The following is a 12175-nucleotide window of genomic DNA, read 5'->3' as shown; positions in this document are numbered from 1 at the left end:
AAAAAAAAAAAAAAAGAAAAAAACCTTTAATGTCTGGCTCTACTTTGCAGTCTGCCTGTCTAATCCGCAGTAAACTTTTGAGGAGGTGGACCAGATATAATATGCCTCTGTTATTTTTAGAATTGATTGATTAAAATGTTTTGCTATTTAAAATAAAAAAATAAATAAAGCAATCACAAACTGACATTGTTTCCTGTCCTACTGGATCACAGCACTCAGGGTGGATGTCAGGTAGCAGATGCTCTGCTGCAGCCGAGGCCTCATATAACCATCTTGATGGCAAAGGTTTTCTCAAAGTGCGACTTTAAGGGAAAGACAAAAAACGAAACCAACTACTGTTCTCATCCACGGCATAACACAACGGTGTTGAACAAAACAATCTTTATTCAAGGGCCTGCTGTTTGTCGTTTTGCTTAAAGTCAGTTTCTGGCCAGGTACAGCGGCTCATGCCTGAAATCCCAGCACTCTGGGAGGCCAAGGCAAGACAATCGCTTGAGCCTGGGAGTTCAAGACCAGCCTGGGCAACATAGGAAGACCCTGTCCCTATAAAAAATACAAAATTTAGCTGGGCATGGTGGTGCACACAACTGTGGTCCCAGCTACTTTGGAGGCTGAGGTGGGAGGATCACTTGAGCCAGGGAGGCTGAGGCTGCAGTGAGCCAGGATCACGCCACTGCACTTCAGCCTGGGTGACAGAGGGAGACCCTCTCAAAAAAAAAAAAGGTAGTTTCCAAGGACCTCAGGGCGGGTGACAGTGAGTGAGGACTCGCTGTGGATGGAAAAGCAAACACACCCACTGCAGAAATACTCAGCACACGCAGCTGCCGCAGGACGTTAACTGCAGCGTCGTCTCACGGCGGCAGAATCAGTCTTTCTGGTTTCTTCTGTAAATTTTTTTGCATTTTTTAATTTATTTTACATGAATCATGTATAACTTAGGAAAAATAACACACATTACTATTTTAAAATTACATTTTGCTGAGTTATTTTCTGTTCACCACAAAGCAGCAGCGCTGGCAAACATCTGGGCTGATCACAGCAGCAATGACAACATTAGATGGAAATTCCATTGACATGGAAACAGTGGGCTTTTCTGGAATATGGGGAGGTGGATCCTGTTTTCTTTGGCCCAGAATGAGGATGGTCAGATCTCCATGGCAGTGAGGAAGGCTGGCGAGCCTCCAGTTTCTCGGCAGTTGTTTAGATCTGACCAGCAGGCTGCGAAAGCCCAGCTTAGAGACGAGAGAGGCCGGCTGGGAGCCCAGTGCCAGCTAACAGCCCACCTGCCCTGTGGCCCAGCCTCCACCTGCTCACTCTGAGAGATGCCCAGCAAGGTGGCTGGGACAGCTATCCCGAAAAGGCTCCTGGAGAAAGAGACCACAGGAGGGCTCCACACAGGGCGAACAGGCCACCTCGGATGGCCCCATAAAAAGCCAGGAAAGTCCCCCGGGACATGGCACCTAGCAGCTTCCAGCAACGATCGGGCCAACAGCACATATCACGAGCCTTGGAAAAGCAAAAGAGCTTTAATTCTGCTTCTCCTAATTCTCAGGACATTAATCGGCTGTCCTCTTCCAAATGGGAGTGCTGTGATCCAAGTGGCTAAAAAGAAAAAGCGATGACACCATGTGCCGACGAGGGTGCGGGGTCCGGCCTCAGCTGCACTCGTGGTGGGGACGCCAAACGGCGCAGCTGCTCTGAAGAAGCGCAGTGGTTTCATAAACATCTAAACATGCGTGCACCACGCAACCCAACGGCCACGCCCTGGGCACTTACCCCAGAGCGATGGAAACGTATGCTAAGGCGTATTTACAGAGCTTTATCCACAAGACCCAAACGTTCGCTGCTCCTTGGATGAATGAGAGGCTGTCAAGCAGCGGACCAGGAGCCACGCAGCGCAGGTGCCTCCTGTATCTTCACCGCAGCGGTGGTTACAGAAAGCCATGCACGTGGAAAAGCTGACGGGCACACGCACACGCACACACCCACACGTACAACCTGTGGATTCTGGACAAGCTCTGTGCGATGCACCCACGTCAATGTCCCGGGGAAGCTAGGCCACACAGGCCCCTCACGCTTTTTTTTTTTTTAATTCACTATGAATCTACCATTATTTTAAACATAAACTTGCTTTAAGAGGAAGTGCGAGTGAGCGCCCCGATGGCACCGGCTTGCTGAGTCCTCTGTTTTCACACCGTCCCCCAGCGACCAATGCCCCGAAAGCCACGAGTGCCCGCTCCCGGAAGACGCCACCCGGGCAGGAGCAGCCGCTCCTGTGCTCTTCCTGTTGGGAGCAGGTATGCGACCCATATGGCAGGGGCACGGACTCACTTCGACCACCCACACTGAGAAGATTCCGTAAGCATCAGGAGGTGCTTGAGGGTCACCACGCCCCACAGGAAGCAGAACAGCTGGAATCAGACGGCAGCGCTGGGCAGGGACTCAGAGGTCACCTACTTCACATCTCGCTCCCCACAGGGCTCCTTCCCAGGTGATCCTTACAACACCCACCTCGTCCCAGTCCGAGCACTTATAAGGACAGACTCCCTACCTCCTCCGAGACAGCTGATTTTCCGACAGCGCGTCTCCTCCCAAGCCACCATCTCTGCCTTTAATTCCTCCCCGTGGGTGGCAGGTCTGACTCCCAGGCAAGGAGCGGTGCAGAAACTCTGAGCCATGGCAGCCTTCGAGGGGCAAAGGGGCTCCAGGACTTGGCCTGGATGGCAGGAGGCCATGCTCTGCTCTGGGGCTCTTCTCGAACTTGTCTCCCTGGAACTTGTCTCCCGGGAACGAAGCATCTGGTGTTGTGTGCGCTTTTATTTCTGGCATCTCAAGGTATTTTGGCGGGAAGCTAGGCCCCAGCTCAGGAAGAAGTGCAAACCTCTCGGTGGCTCAACTTCCCATCGATGTAGATCCTAATTTTATATTTCAAGTTAAATGTCCTCTTGTTGCTCACCGATGCCCTATTCTTCTCCTAATTAGCCCGCAGTGCAGCGGTGCCCATGGCAGGCTTTTCCACGCAGGATGTCGACATCACTACAGCTCTATGGACCGGCTTCCATCACCGATGCCCACGCAGGACGACGACATCACTACAGCTCTAGGGACCGCTTCCATCACCAACGTGCCTTTTTCATTTTGTTTTGTTTTCTAGAGACCAGGTCTTGCTTGCTACATTGCCCAGGCTGGCCCTGACCTGCTGAGCTCAAGGGATCCTCCCACTTCAGCCCCCCTAGAAGCTGGGACCACAGGCCAGTGCTTATTCAAAAATAGACAAAAAAGCAGCTCATCGTTGCTGCTACAGGAATGCTGCCGGCGTCACATGCTGCCCATCTTCTCATCCAGAGAGCCACACAAGGTTTCCTTCAGAATTCAACTGAGACCAAAACAAGAAAACCACAGCACAACGCTTACCCAGCAATAATATTAAAACACCAGGCTTCTGGGTTATGCCAGAAACACAAAAGTAGTTCTGCTGTGGAAAATGTGAATTGTATGGCCATATTAAAGATTCTCACATCTATCATACAACACTGGCTCAAAAGTCCTAGCCGTTGCTAGAAGAAAAACAAAGATGGCGTAAGCGCAAAGTGGAGACACACCTGCCATTCTCTAGAGACATTTTCACTTACTTAAAAAATCTGATCCAAGAGAATCCATTGACGAAATAACAGAATTAGAAAACTCAGCATCGTTGTTAGCTCTACGATCAACATCCAAATTATCTATAACTTCCCAATACACTGTCAGTAACCATTATGACACACCAGAGGAGGAAACAGACTCAAAAGTATCAAGAATCCTAACAACAAACAAGCAAGACCTTTCCAAAGAAAACCATAAAACTTCCCTGGATAACAGAAAAGACAACCTCAATAAGTCACAAAAAAAATTTTGTGGAATATAAAAGCTGATTCCAAAATTCATACAAATAGAAGGCCAAGAACACTGTCTGAAAAAACAATGAAGAAAGAGGTTTTTACGGCCAGGCGAGGTGGCTCATACCTGTAATATCAGGACTTTGGGAGGCTTGAGGAGGGAAAATCGCTTGAGCCCAGGAGTTTGAGATCAGCCTGGGCAAGATAGTGAGACACCATCTCTACCAAAAAAAAAAAAAGAAAAAGGTACTCACTTTACTAGATATTAAAGCATATTAAAAAAAAAAAACTGAAGTATTAAACAGTGTGGTAAGGACCTCACTAAATAAATTATGGTATAACAAGATAATGGAATACTATGCGACTCTTAAAAAAAAAACGCTATTGTGGGCCGGGTGTGGTGACTCACGCCTGTAATCCCAGCACTTTCAGAGGTCAAGGCAGGAGGCTCGCTTCTTAGATATGGCATCAAAAGCACAGGCAACAAAAGAAAAATAGATCAACTGGTCTTCATCAAAACTGAAAACTTCAGTGCCTCAAAGGACATCATCAAGAAAGTAGAAGAGAAGCCACAGAATGGGAGAAAATACCTGCAAGTCGCATGTCCGAGAAAAGAACTGTACCTGGAATTCGCAAAAACTCTCGCAACTCAATAATAGACACAAATAACCATTGTGGTTCAAGTGGGTGAAAGGTTTGTTTTGTTGGTTTTTTGTTTCCTAGTTTTTTGGGGACGGGGTCTCGCTCTGTCACCCAGGCTGGAGTGCAGGAGATCAGAACTCACTGCAGCCTCAAAATCTTGGATTCAAGCAATCCTCCCACCTCGGCCTCTCGAATAGCTGGGACTACAGGCATGTGTAACCATGCCTAGCTAACTTCTTAATTTTCTGTAGAGACAGGATCTTGCTAAGTTGCCCAGGCTGGTCTCAAACCTCTGGCTTCAAGTGATCCTCCTGCCTCAGTCTCCTAAAGAGCTGGGATTACAGGCGTGAGTCACTGTGCCCAGCGGCAAAGGGTCTGAATAGACGTTTCTCCAAGGAAAATATAAAAGTGACCAAAAAGCACATGAAAAGATGCTCACCCTCATTAGCCTTGGGGAGGTGCCAATCAAAACCACAAGGAGATACCACTTCCCAGACACACTAGGATATCTAGAATCAGAAGGTCACATATCACAGTGCTGGCGAGAACATGGAGAAAGTCCAACCCTCGGCCAGGCGCGGTGGCTCATGCCTGTGATCTCAGCACTTTTGGGAGGCCAAGGAGGGCGGATCACATGAGATCAGGAGTTCAAGACCAGCCCAGCCAACAAGGCGAAACCCTGTCTCTACAAAAAAATACAAAATTAGCTGGGCGTGGTGGTGCATGCCTGTAATCCCAGCTACTTGGGAGGCTGAGAGAGGAGAATCACTTGAACCCGGGAGGCGGAGGTTGTGGTGAGCCAAGATGGTGCCACTGCACTCCAACCTGGGTAACAAGAGTGAAACTCCATCAAAAAAAAAAAAAAGGGGGGGGGATAGAATGCTCAACAAAAGATTCTAAGGCAAGTGTATCTTTCTTTTAGAACAAAAGAAGTTAGATCCCTATCACACATAAAACATAAATTTAAATTGGTTCTAAAAAATATAAAAGAGAAGCACTTCTTTCGGAAGAAAAATCAGAAATCATAAAGAAAAAAAACTGACCTTACATCAACTATATCTCAATAAAAAGCTGTTTTTTAAAACCACACACTCAGAATGACGAGACTACACCCACAAGAGTGGCCAAAATTAAGAAGCTAGCAGCACCACGTGTCAACCAGGGTGTGCAGGCACCAGGACCCTCATGCTTCTTTTTTGTTCAATGTTTTGGGGTTTTTGTTTTTGTTTTTGTTTTTGAGACAGGGTCTCACTCTGTCACCGAGGCTGGAGTGCAGTGGTGCAATCTTGGCTCACTGCAGCCTCAGGTGATTCTCCCATCTCCGCCTCCCTAGTAGCTGAGACTACAGGTGCGCACCACCATGCCTGGCTAATTTTTGTATTTTTTGTACAGATGGGGTTTCACCATGTTGCCCCGGCTGGTCTCAAACTCCTGAACTCAAGTAATCCTTCTGCCTCAGCCTCCCAAAAGTGCTAAGATTACAGGCATGAACCACCGTGCCCAGCCAGTATCTTCTCAAAAAATTAACCACACACTTACTATAGGATCCAGCAATTCTGGTCCTAGGAATGAAAGCACAGAAAGACGCAGATGCAAATGTTAACAGCACATTCATAACAGCCCCAAGTTAGAAACAACTCAGTCTCCAAACTCTGGTAAACAGGTGAGAGAATCTGTGATCATTCCGCACCACAGACTATTTCACTCAGCCCTGAAAACGGATCAAAAACAGATGGACACGGGGCAGCACGGCCACAAAAATGGATGGACATGGGGTAGTGTGCATGGACTATTTTACTCAGCCCTGAAAACGGATCAAAAATGGATGACACGGGGCAGCACGGCCACAAAAACGGATGGACACGGGGTAGTGTGCATGGACTATTTTACTCAACCCTGAAAACGGATCAAAAATGGATGGACACGGGGCAGCACGGCCACAAAAACGGATGGACACGGGGCAGTGTGCATGGACTATTTTACTCAACCCTGAAAACGGATCAAAAACAGATGGACATGGGGCAGCGCGGCCACAAAAATGGATGGACACGGGCAGCGTGGCCACAAAAACGGATGGACAGGGGGCAGCGCGGCCACAAAGACGGATGGACACGGGGCGGCGCGGCCACAAAAACGGATGGACACGGGGTGGCGCGGCCACAAAAACGGATGGACACGGGGCAATGCAGCTCAGCCCTGAAAATGGATGGACATGGGGCAGTGTGGCCAGCAGGCGGCCCATGGACTATTACTCAGCCACAAAAACGGATGGACACAGGGGGCAGCGTGGCCGACAGGGATGGAGGAGGGAGCTGGCCTCCTGCCGCCTACGCGGGCCTGAGAGAGACCATGTGAGTTCTCGGGGTCTCAGTTTTCCCACACGTAAGACAGTTCCGGTTCCACCTGCCTTTCAGCCCTGCACATGTATGAGTTCAAAATTCAGCGGGCAGACCCCCGGCATGCAGCAGTCAGACAGGAGAAAATAAAAACAATGTGGGCGGGGGCGGGTGAAATTCCACTGAGAAAAACAACTTGGGCTCCCAGGGAGTCTCCGCAGACACCAGCAACCACTCAGCCCCATAAGTTCAGACACAAAATCCCACTGCCAGAGCGGTTATGCTTCTTGGGGCAAAATACCATTGGTCAGAAGTATTTTGGCTCAGAGTAAATTCTCAAGGCCATGAAGTTCATGGCCTCATTTGATGGTTTTATAAAGCTGTGGGTTTCATGCTCAAGTAATTCACATTGATTTTCAAGATTACAAAAGCAGCAAATTGAGAGTTTCTACACACTGGTCCATGCCAAGTAGCACTGCTCTCTTCTGTCGACCACTACCTGCGCCCCGCGTTCTGTGAGGTGCAGGCCCCACAGCCGGACGGTCAAGCTGCTTACTGTGGCCCATGAAGCCTTCCGCAGCCACCGCACTCACACAGGACAGGGTGCTGCACCCACCCACCGCACTCACACAGGGCAGCGTGCTGCACCCACCCACCGCACTCACACAGGGCAGCGTGCTGCACCCACCCGAGGTCACCGCACTCACACAGGGCAGCGTGCTGCACCCACCCACTGCACTCACACAGGGCAGCATGCTGCACCCACCCGAAGTCACTGTACTCACACAGGGCAGCGTGCTGCACACACCCACCGCACTCAGGGCAGCGTGCTGCACACACCCACTGCACTCACACAGGGCAGCGTGCTGCACACACCCACCGCACTCACACAGGGCAGCGTGCTGCACCCACCCGAAGTCACTGCACTCACACAGGGCAGTGTGCTGCACCCACCCAAGGTCACTGCACTCACACAGGGCAGCGTGCTGCACCCACCCGAGCTCACTGCACTCACACAGGGCAGCGTGCTGCACACACCCACTGCACTCACACAGGGCAGCGTGCTGCACCCACCCAAGGCCTTATCTGAGCCCCGATGGTCCTTACACGGCACCTCGACACACGGACCCTGCCCTCAGCTGAGCCTCCGCTGGCTCGCAGCCAGCCACAGGAAGGGATCCTGGTCTCTGCTAGTGGGCTCCATGAGGTAACCAGAGTCAGAAACCAGGGGTGAGTCTCTTCCCCAGGACACACGGCCAGGTGACTGAAACCAGCACAGCACCCAGGCCTCTGCCCCGGCACCTCCAGGCTGCTAAGAATCGCTGTTGAGATGCCTGCGTGGACAGAAAGTGTTGCACACATAAGGGATTCTTATGAGGCAGAGGAAGCCAGGGGGGTTCTGCTGACAACACTGGACTGAGGGAGCCCACCTTTCATCTCCAGGCAGCCAAACGGCGCTGACAGCAGCAGGGAAGCGGCCGGGTCATACAGGGGCCTCCACACCAGCAGCCACTCGGCTGGCTCTGCATGGGGTGGTTGCACGTATGCCCCCTTCCCTGGCATACAGGTCCATGGCTTCAGACAGAAACAGAGAAGCTAAGGGTCCCCTTTAGTGGGACTGGAGAGGGAGGGGGAGGGCGAAAGACAGAAAGACCTGCCAAGTCACATCGCCTCCTTCCACATCCACCGACCCCAAGGGATGCTGGACAGCAGGCCCGGCTCAGCCGGGGCCCCACAGTCCCCCCCAAAGGGCATGTGTCATTTGAAACCTCATCCTCACAACCCGCTCAAGTGGGAAACCAGGCCTGGAAGGGTTAAAGGAACATGAAGACAGAACTCCTAAACCCCAGCTCCCCGGGGAGGGCTTAGCTACGAAACAGGAAGCAGACAGGGCAAACCCTGGGACCCCTCTGGTCCACAAGAGGAAAGGCCCAAGGCGCCAACCCCAGCGGCAGAACCTCCTGCCCACAGAGCTGAGGAGGACAGAAGCGGCAGGTGCCAGTCCCTTCTAAGACCAGCGAGCAATCATACAGCCCAGTCACCAAGACACGAGACAGGCCCGTGGGAGCAGCTGTTCCTCCTGCCGCAGCCACCACAAGCCACCCACCTCCCCAGTATTCCAGGCCAGCAGGGGCCTCTGGGATGGTGAGCTCAGCAAACAACGCCCAGAGCCAAGACCCTGAGGCCCTGGGGCCCAGGACCAAGGAACGGCCAAACTTCGCTGGTGCCAGACAGAGGCACCAGGGACTGAAGCCTGGGAGAGGGAGTGCAGCCGGCCCAGGCGGCTTCCCGGGGCCAACCCCACAGGCCTGAGTGGGAACTGGAACGCTGAGGGAGCGCTCCCCAAGGGGCGATGAAGTCCCGTCACTTGGGGACATGGCGGCGATCCTGGCGCAAGCTCAGAGCGCTCATGCTGTGGGAAGAGGCTGCACGGGGCCCCGGGAGCGGCCGCTGACCCGCAGGCTCCCCGGACAGACGCTGCCGGGAGGACAACATGATGGCCCATGGGGGGACACAGGCTTCTCCGTCCTCGATGGCGGATTCCGGAGGTCCGTCCAGGATCCACTGGGGGAGGGGAGGAGCCAGCGCAGTACTTTTCCACAAGCTCCCCGGAGCCCAGGAATGCTACTCCCCAGGCCCAGCCACCCACCCTTCTAAGCACTTAGGTTCAGCTTCAAAAAAAAGCTTGAAACCCTTTTTTTTTTTTTTTTTTAACAATTTCCCATGAGAACCAGGGAGAGTCAGCAAGGAAATATCCATATTAGCAGAGATACCCCCTTTAATGTGGAAACTGGCTCCCGACACACAAGAACATGAGCCCCCAAGCCCCCACACGAAGTCACAGAGGCCCATCTGAAAACCCTCCCAGTAGCCTGGAAACTGGCCACAGGGGCATGCACTTTGCAGAGAATCCAGCCGAAGGCAGCTCCTTCCACCAGCTCCCTCAGAAGGAACATGGCTGCCGACCCCTGCTGGTGAACGGGGCCCCACCGAGACCACATTCCCTGGCTTCCCAGGCCCTTTTCCCGCTGCCAGCTCCTCCAAAGGCTAAGGAACCGGCTCCAGGTCGCTTCCCAATGCTCAGCTGGGCGGACCTGAGACCAACTCCGCGCCAGTGGCCGGAAAGCCAAGTGCGAGTGTGGTGACTCTGCCGGCAGCCGCGTGTTCCAGACCAGCAGAGTCCAGCCCTCAAAGCGGAGCTGAAGGAAACAAAGGCTTTCTTCTTTCCCCTCTTGCTTTCCAACTTTCTTTTAATCAACACGTATTTTAATAATGAAAAACAATTACTTGAATCACAAACTTTAAAATAATTACTTGAACTTAAACAAAAGGACAGACACCACCCCCTCACTTGGGTATGAGTTTTAACCTCTGCCCGCAGTCACCATAAGCCGAGCTGTCGTGGGGGTCCTGCCAGTGACCAGCGGCCTGTGTGGGGATCAGGCAGGAGGAGGGTTCACCAAGAAGGGAGAGTCAGAAGCCTCTTCACTAAACTCAAAAAGTTCAGAGTGATGCCACGCCCACCAAAGTCTTGTGTGCCTGAGGCTCTGTGGAATCGGGACTGGGCTGAACCACAGAACAAAAGATCCAACAGCTCTCGGGAAACCAGTGTCCATCTGGAACCCAGAAACCAAAAAGCACCCACACAACTGGACCTCAGGCTGGGAAGAAGGTGCGAATAAGAGGCAGTCGGCTTGGGGACACAGGAATTCAACAGCTCGTGGAGGAGGAGGAGCTGAAATTCAGGGCGAGGCTCAGGTGGAATGCTGGGCTGCCTCCTGATCCACTGCATGGGAGCCATAGGACCTCTGCACCTGCCAGGCCTCGGCCTCCAGGTGACCTTGGGGCGTTCCGCTAAAGAGAGCCCAGGACAAGCTGTCTGGCTGTGCTGGGGGTGCTATCTGGCTTCCCTCGCCCCTCGGGGGTGGCAGTGACAGACGACCCTCTGAGATAGCCAGGACCTCCTCTAGGCACATACCCCCACTTCTCCCCTCCACCCACGCCTGCTGAGCCGCCTGCAGCCACAGACGTGGTGGACGTGATTTTACACCACCTTCCGAGAGCTCAGCACTGCCTCATTGGACAGGATCCCAGAGTGAGCTGGGCCACACCCAGCAACCAGGCACACTCCACTGTCCCAGGCATCTGCGGCTGGGCAGCCCAGGGACCCCTCCAAGCACCGGCTGTGCCCACCTCCTGCTGGAAGCCGCTTTGAAGAAGGGTCCGCATGGGCTCCCCCTTTCCACCTCCCTCCGCACAGCGGCCCTTTTCTCATTTCATGAAAAACAGGGCCACCTGCCACCCCACATCTCACAATGGCACATCACCCCAGGCACGAGACCTCCAGCACTAAACAACAGCAGAGCTTGAACCCTGGCGTCACCCTGGGGAAGTGAACAAATGTAACAAGTTGGCACTGGGCCCTTGAACAACTCAGGGACCCAGTCTAGCTGTCACTTACTGATCGATCTTTAAAATAAATTCTGAAAATATGTGCCCCAAACCACAGAATGGTCTCAAAGTTTAAGGACTTAAGCAACAAAGCTACAACAACACTCTCGTTCCTATTTACTCATCTGTGTCAACAAGGCTACGTGGCACTGAAATCTGACGTGGGAACAGGAACACAGCCCGTGGAAACCCGCTTTCTCTCGAACAATGACACGCAGATCCACAGGTGAGTGCACCAACCGCAGAGACACAGAAAGCCCTGCCCTTCGCGGGGTGGTGACACAGGGTCACAAGGCCCTGACCACGATGCGATGCATGCCTCATCGGATTTCACTTTATGTAGAATCATTTGTGAAAATTCCTAATCGATTATGCTGTTTTGATCAACAGCATGCTACTAACGGTAAACACAGCTCAACGTAGAAGAAAAATTTTAACACTCAGAACTTGGTGGGTAAAAAAATTTTTTATATTTTCAAATTTAAATGTATATGCATCTTTTTGTGGAAGATAAACATGATACAGGACAGAACAAAATACTTTCAAGAATAAAAATGCAGGGCTGGGCGCGGTGGCTCACACCTATAATCCCAGCACTTTGGGAGTCTGAGGCGGTGGGATCATGAGGTCAGGAGATCAAGACCATCCTGGCTAACACAGTGAAACCCCGTCTCTATTAAAAATACAAAAAGATTAGCCAGGCGTGGTTGTGGGCGCCTGTAGTCCCAGCTACTCGGGAGGCTGAGGCAGGAGAATGGCGTGAACCCAGGAGGCGGAGCTGGCAGTGGGCCAAGATGGCACCACTGCACTCCAGCCTGGGTGACAGAGTGAGACTCTGTCTCAGGAAAAAAAAAAAAAAAAAAAAAA

At 52.1% G+C, this 12175-nt stretch overlaps 1 protein-coding gene across 1 annotated transcript in view; it reads right to left on the bottom strand.

The window, feature by feature from the left end:
- LOC105537864 (chromosome unknown open reading frame, human C7orf50) overlaps positions 1-12175 on the bottom strand; it is a 139789-nt gene that overhangs the window by 117501 nt on the left and 10113 nt on the right. The window lies entirely within an intron of this gene.

The sequence above is a fragment of the Mandrillus leucophaeus genome, unplaced genomic scaffold (assembly GCF_000951045.1).
Source record: "Mandrillus leucophaeus isolate KB7577 unplaced genomic scaffold, Mleu.le_1.0 Scaffold180, whole genome shotgun sequence".
Taxonomy (NCBI): Eukaryota; Metazoa; Chordata; class Mammalia; order Primates; family Cercopithecidae; genus Mandrillus; species Mandrillus leucophaeus.
This window is presented reverse-complemented; position numbering and strand designations above follow the sequence as displayed.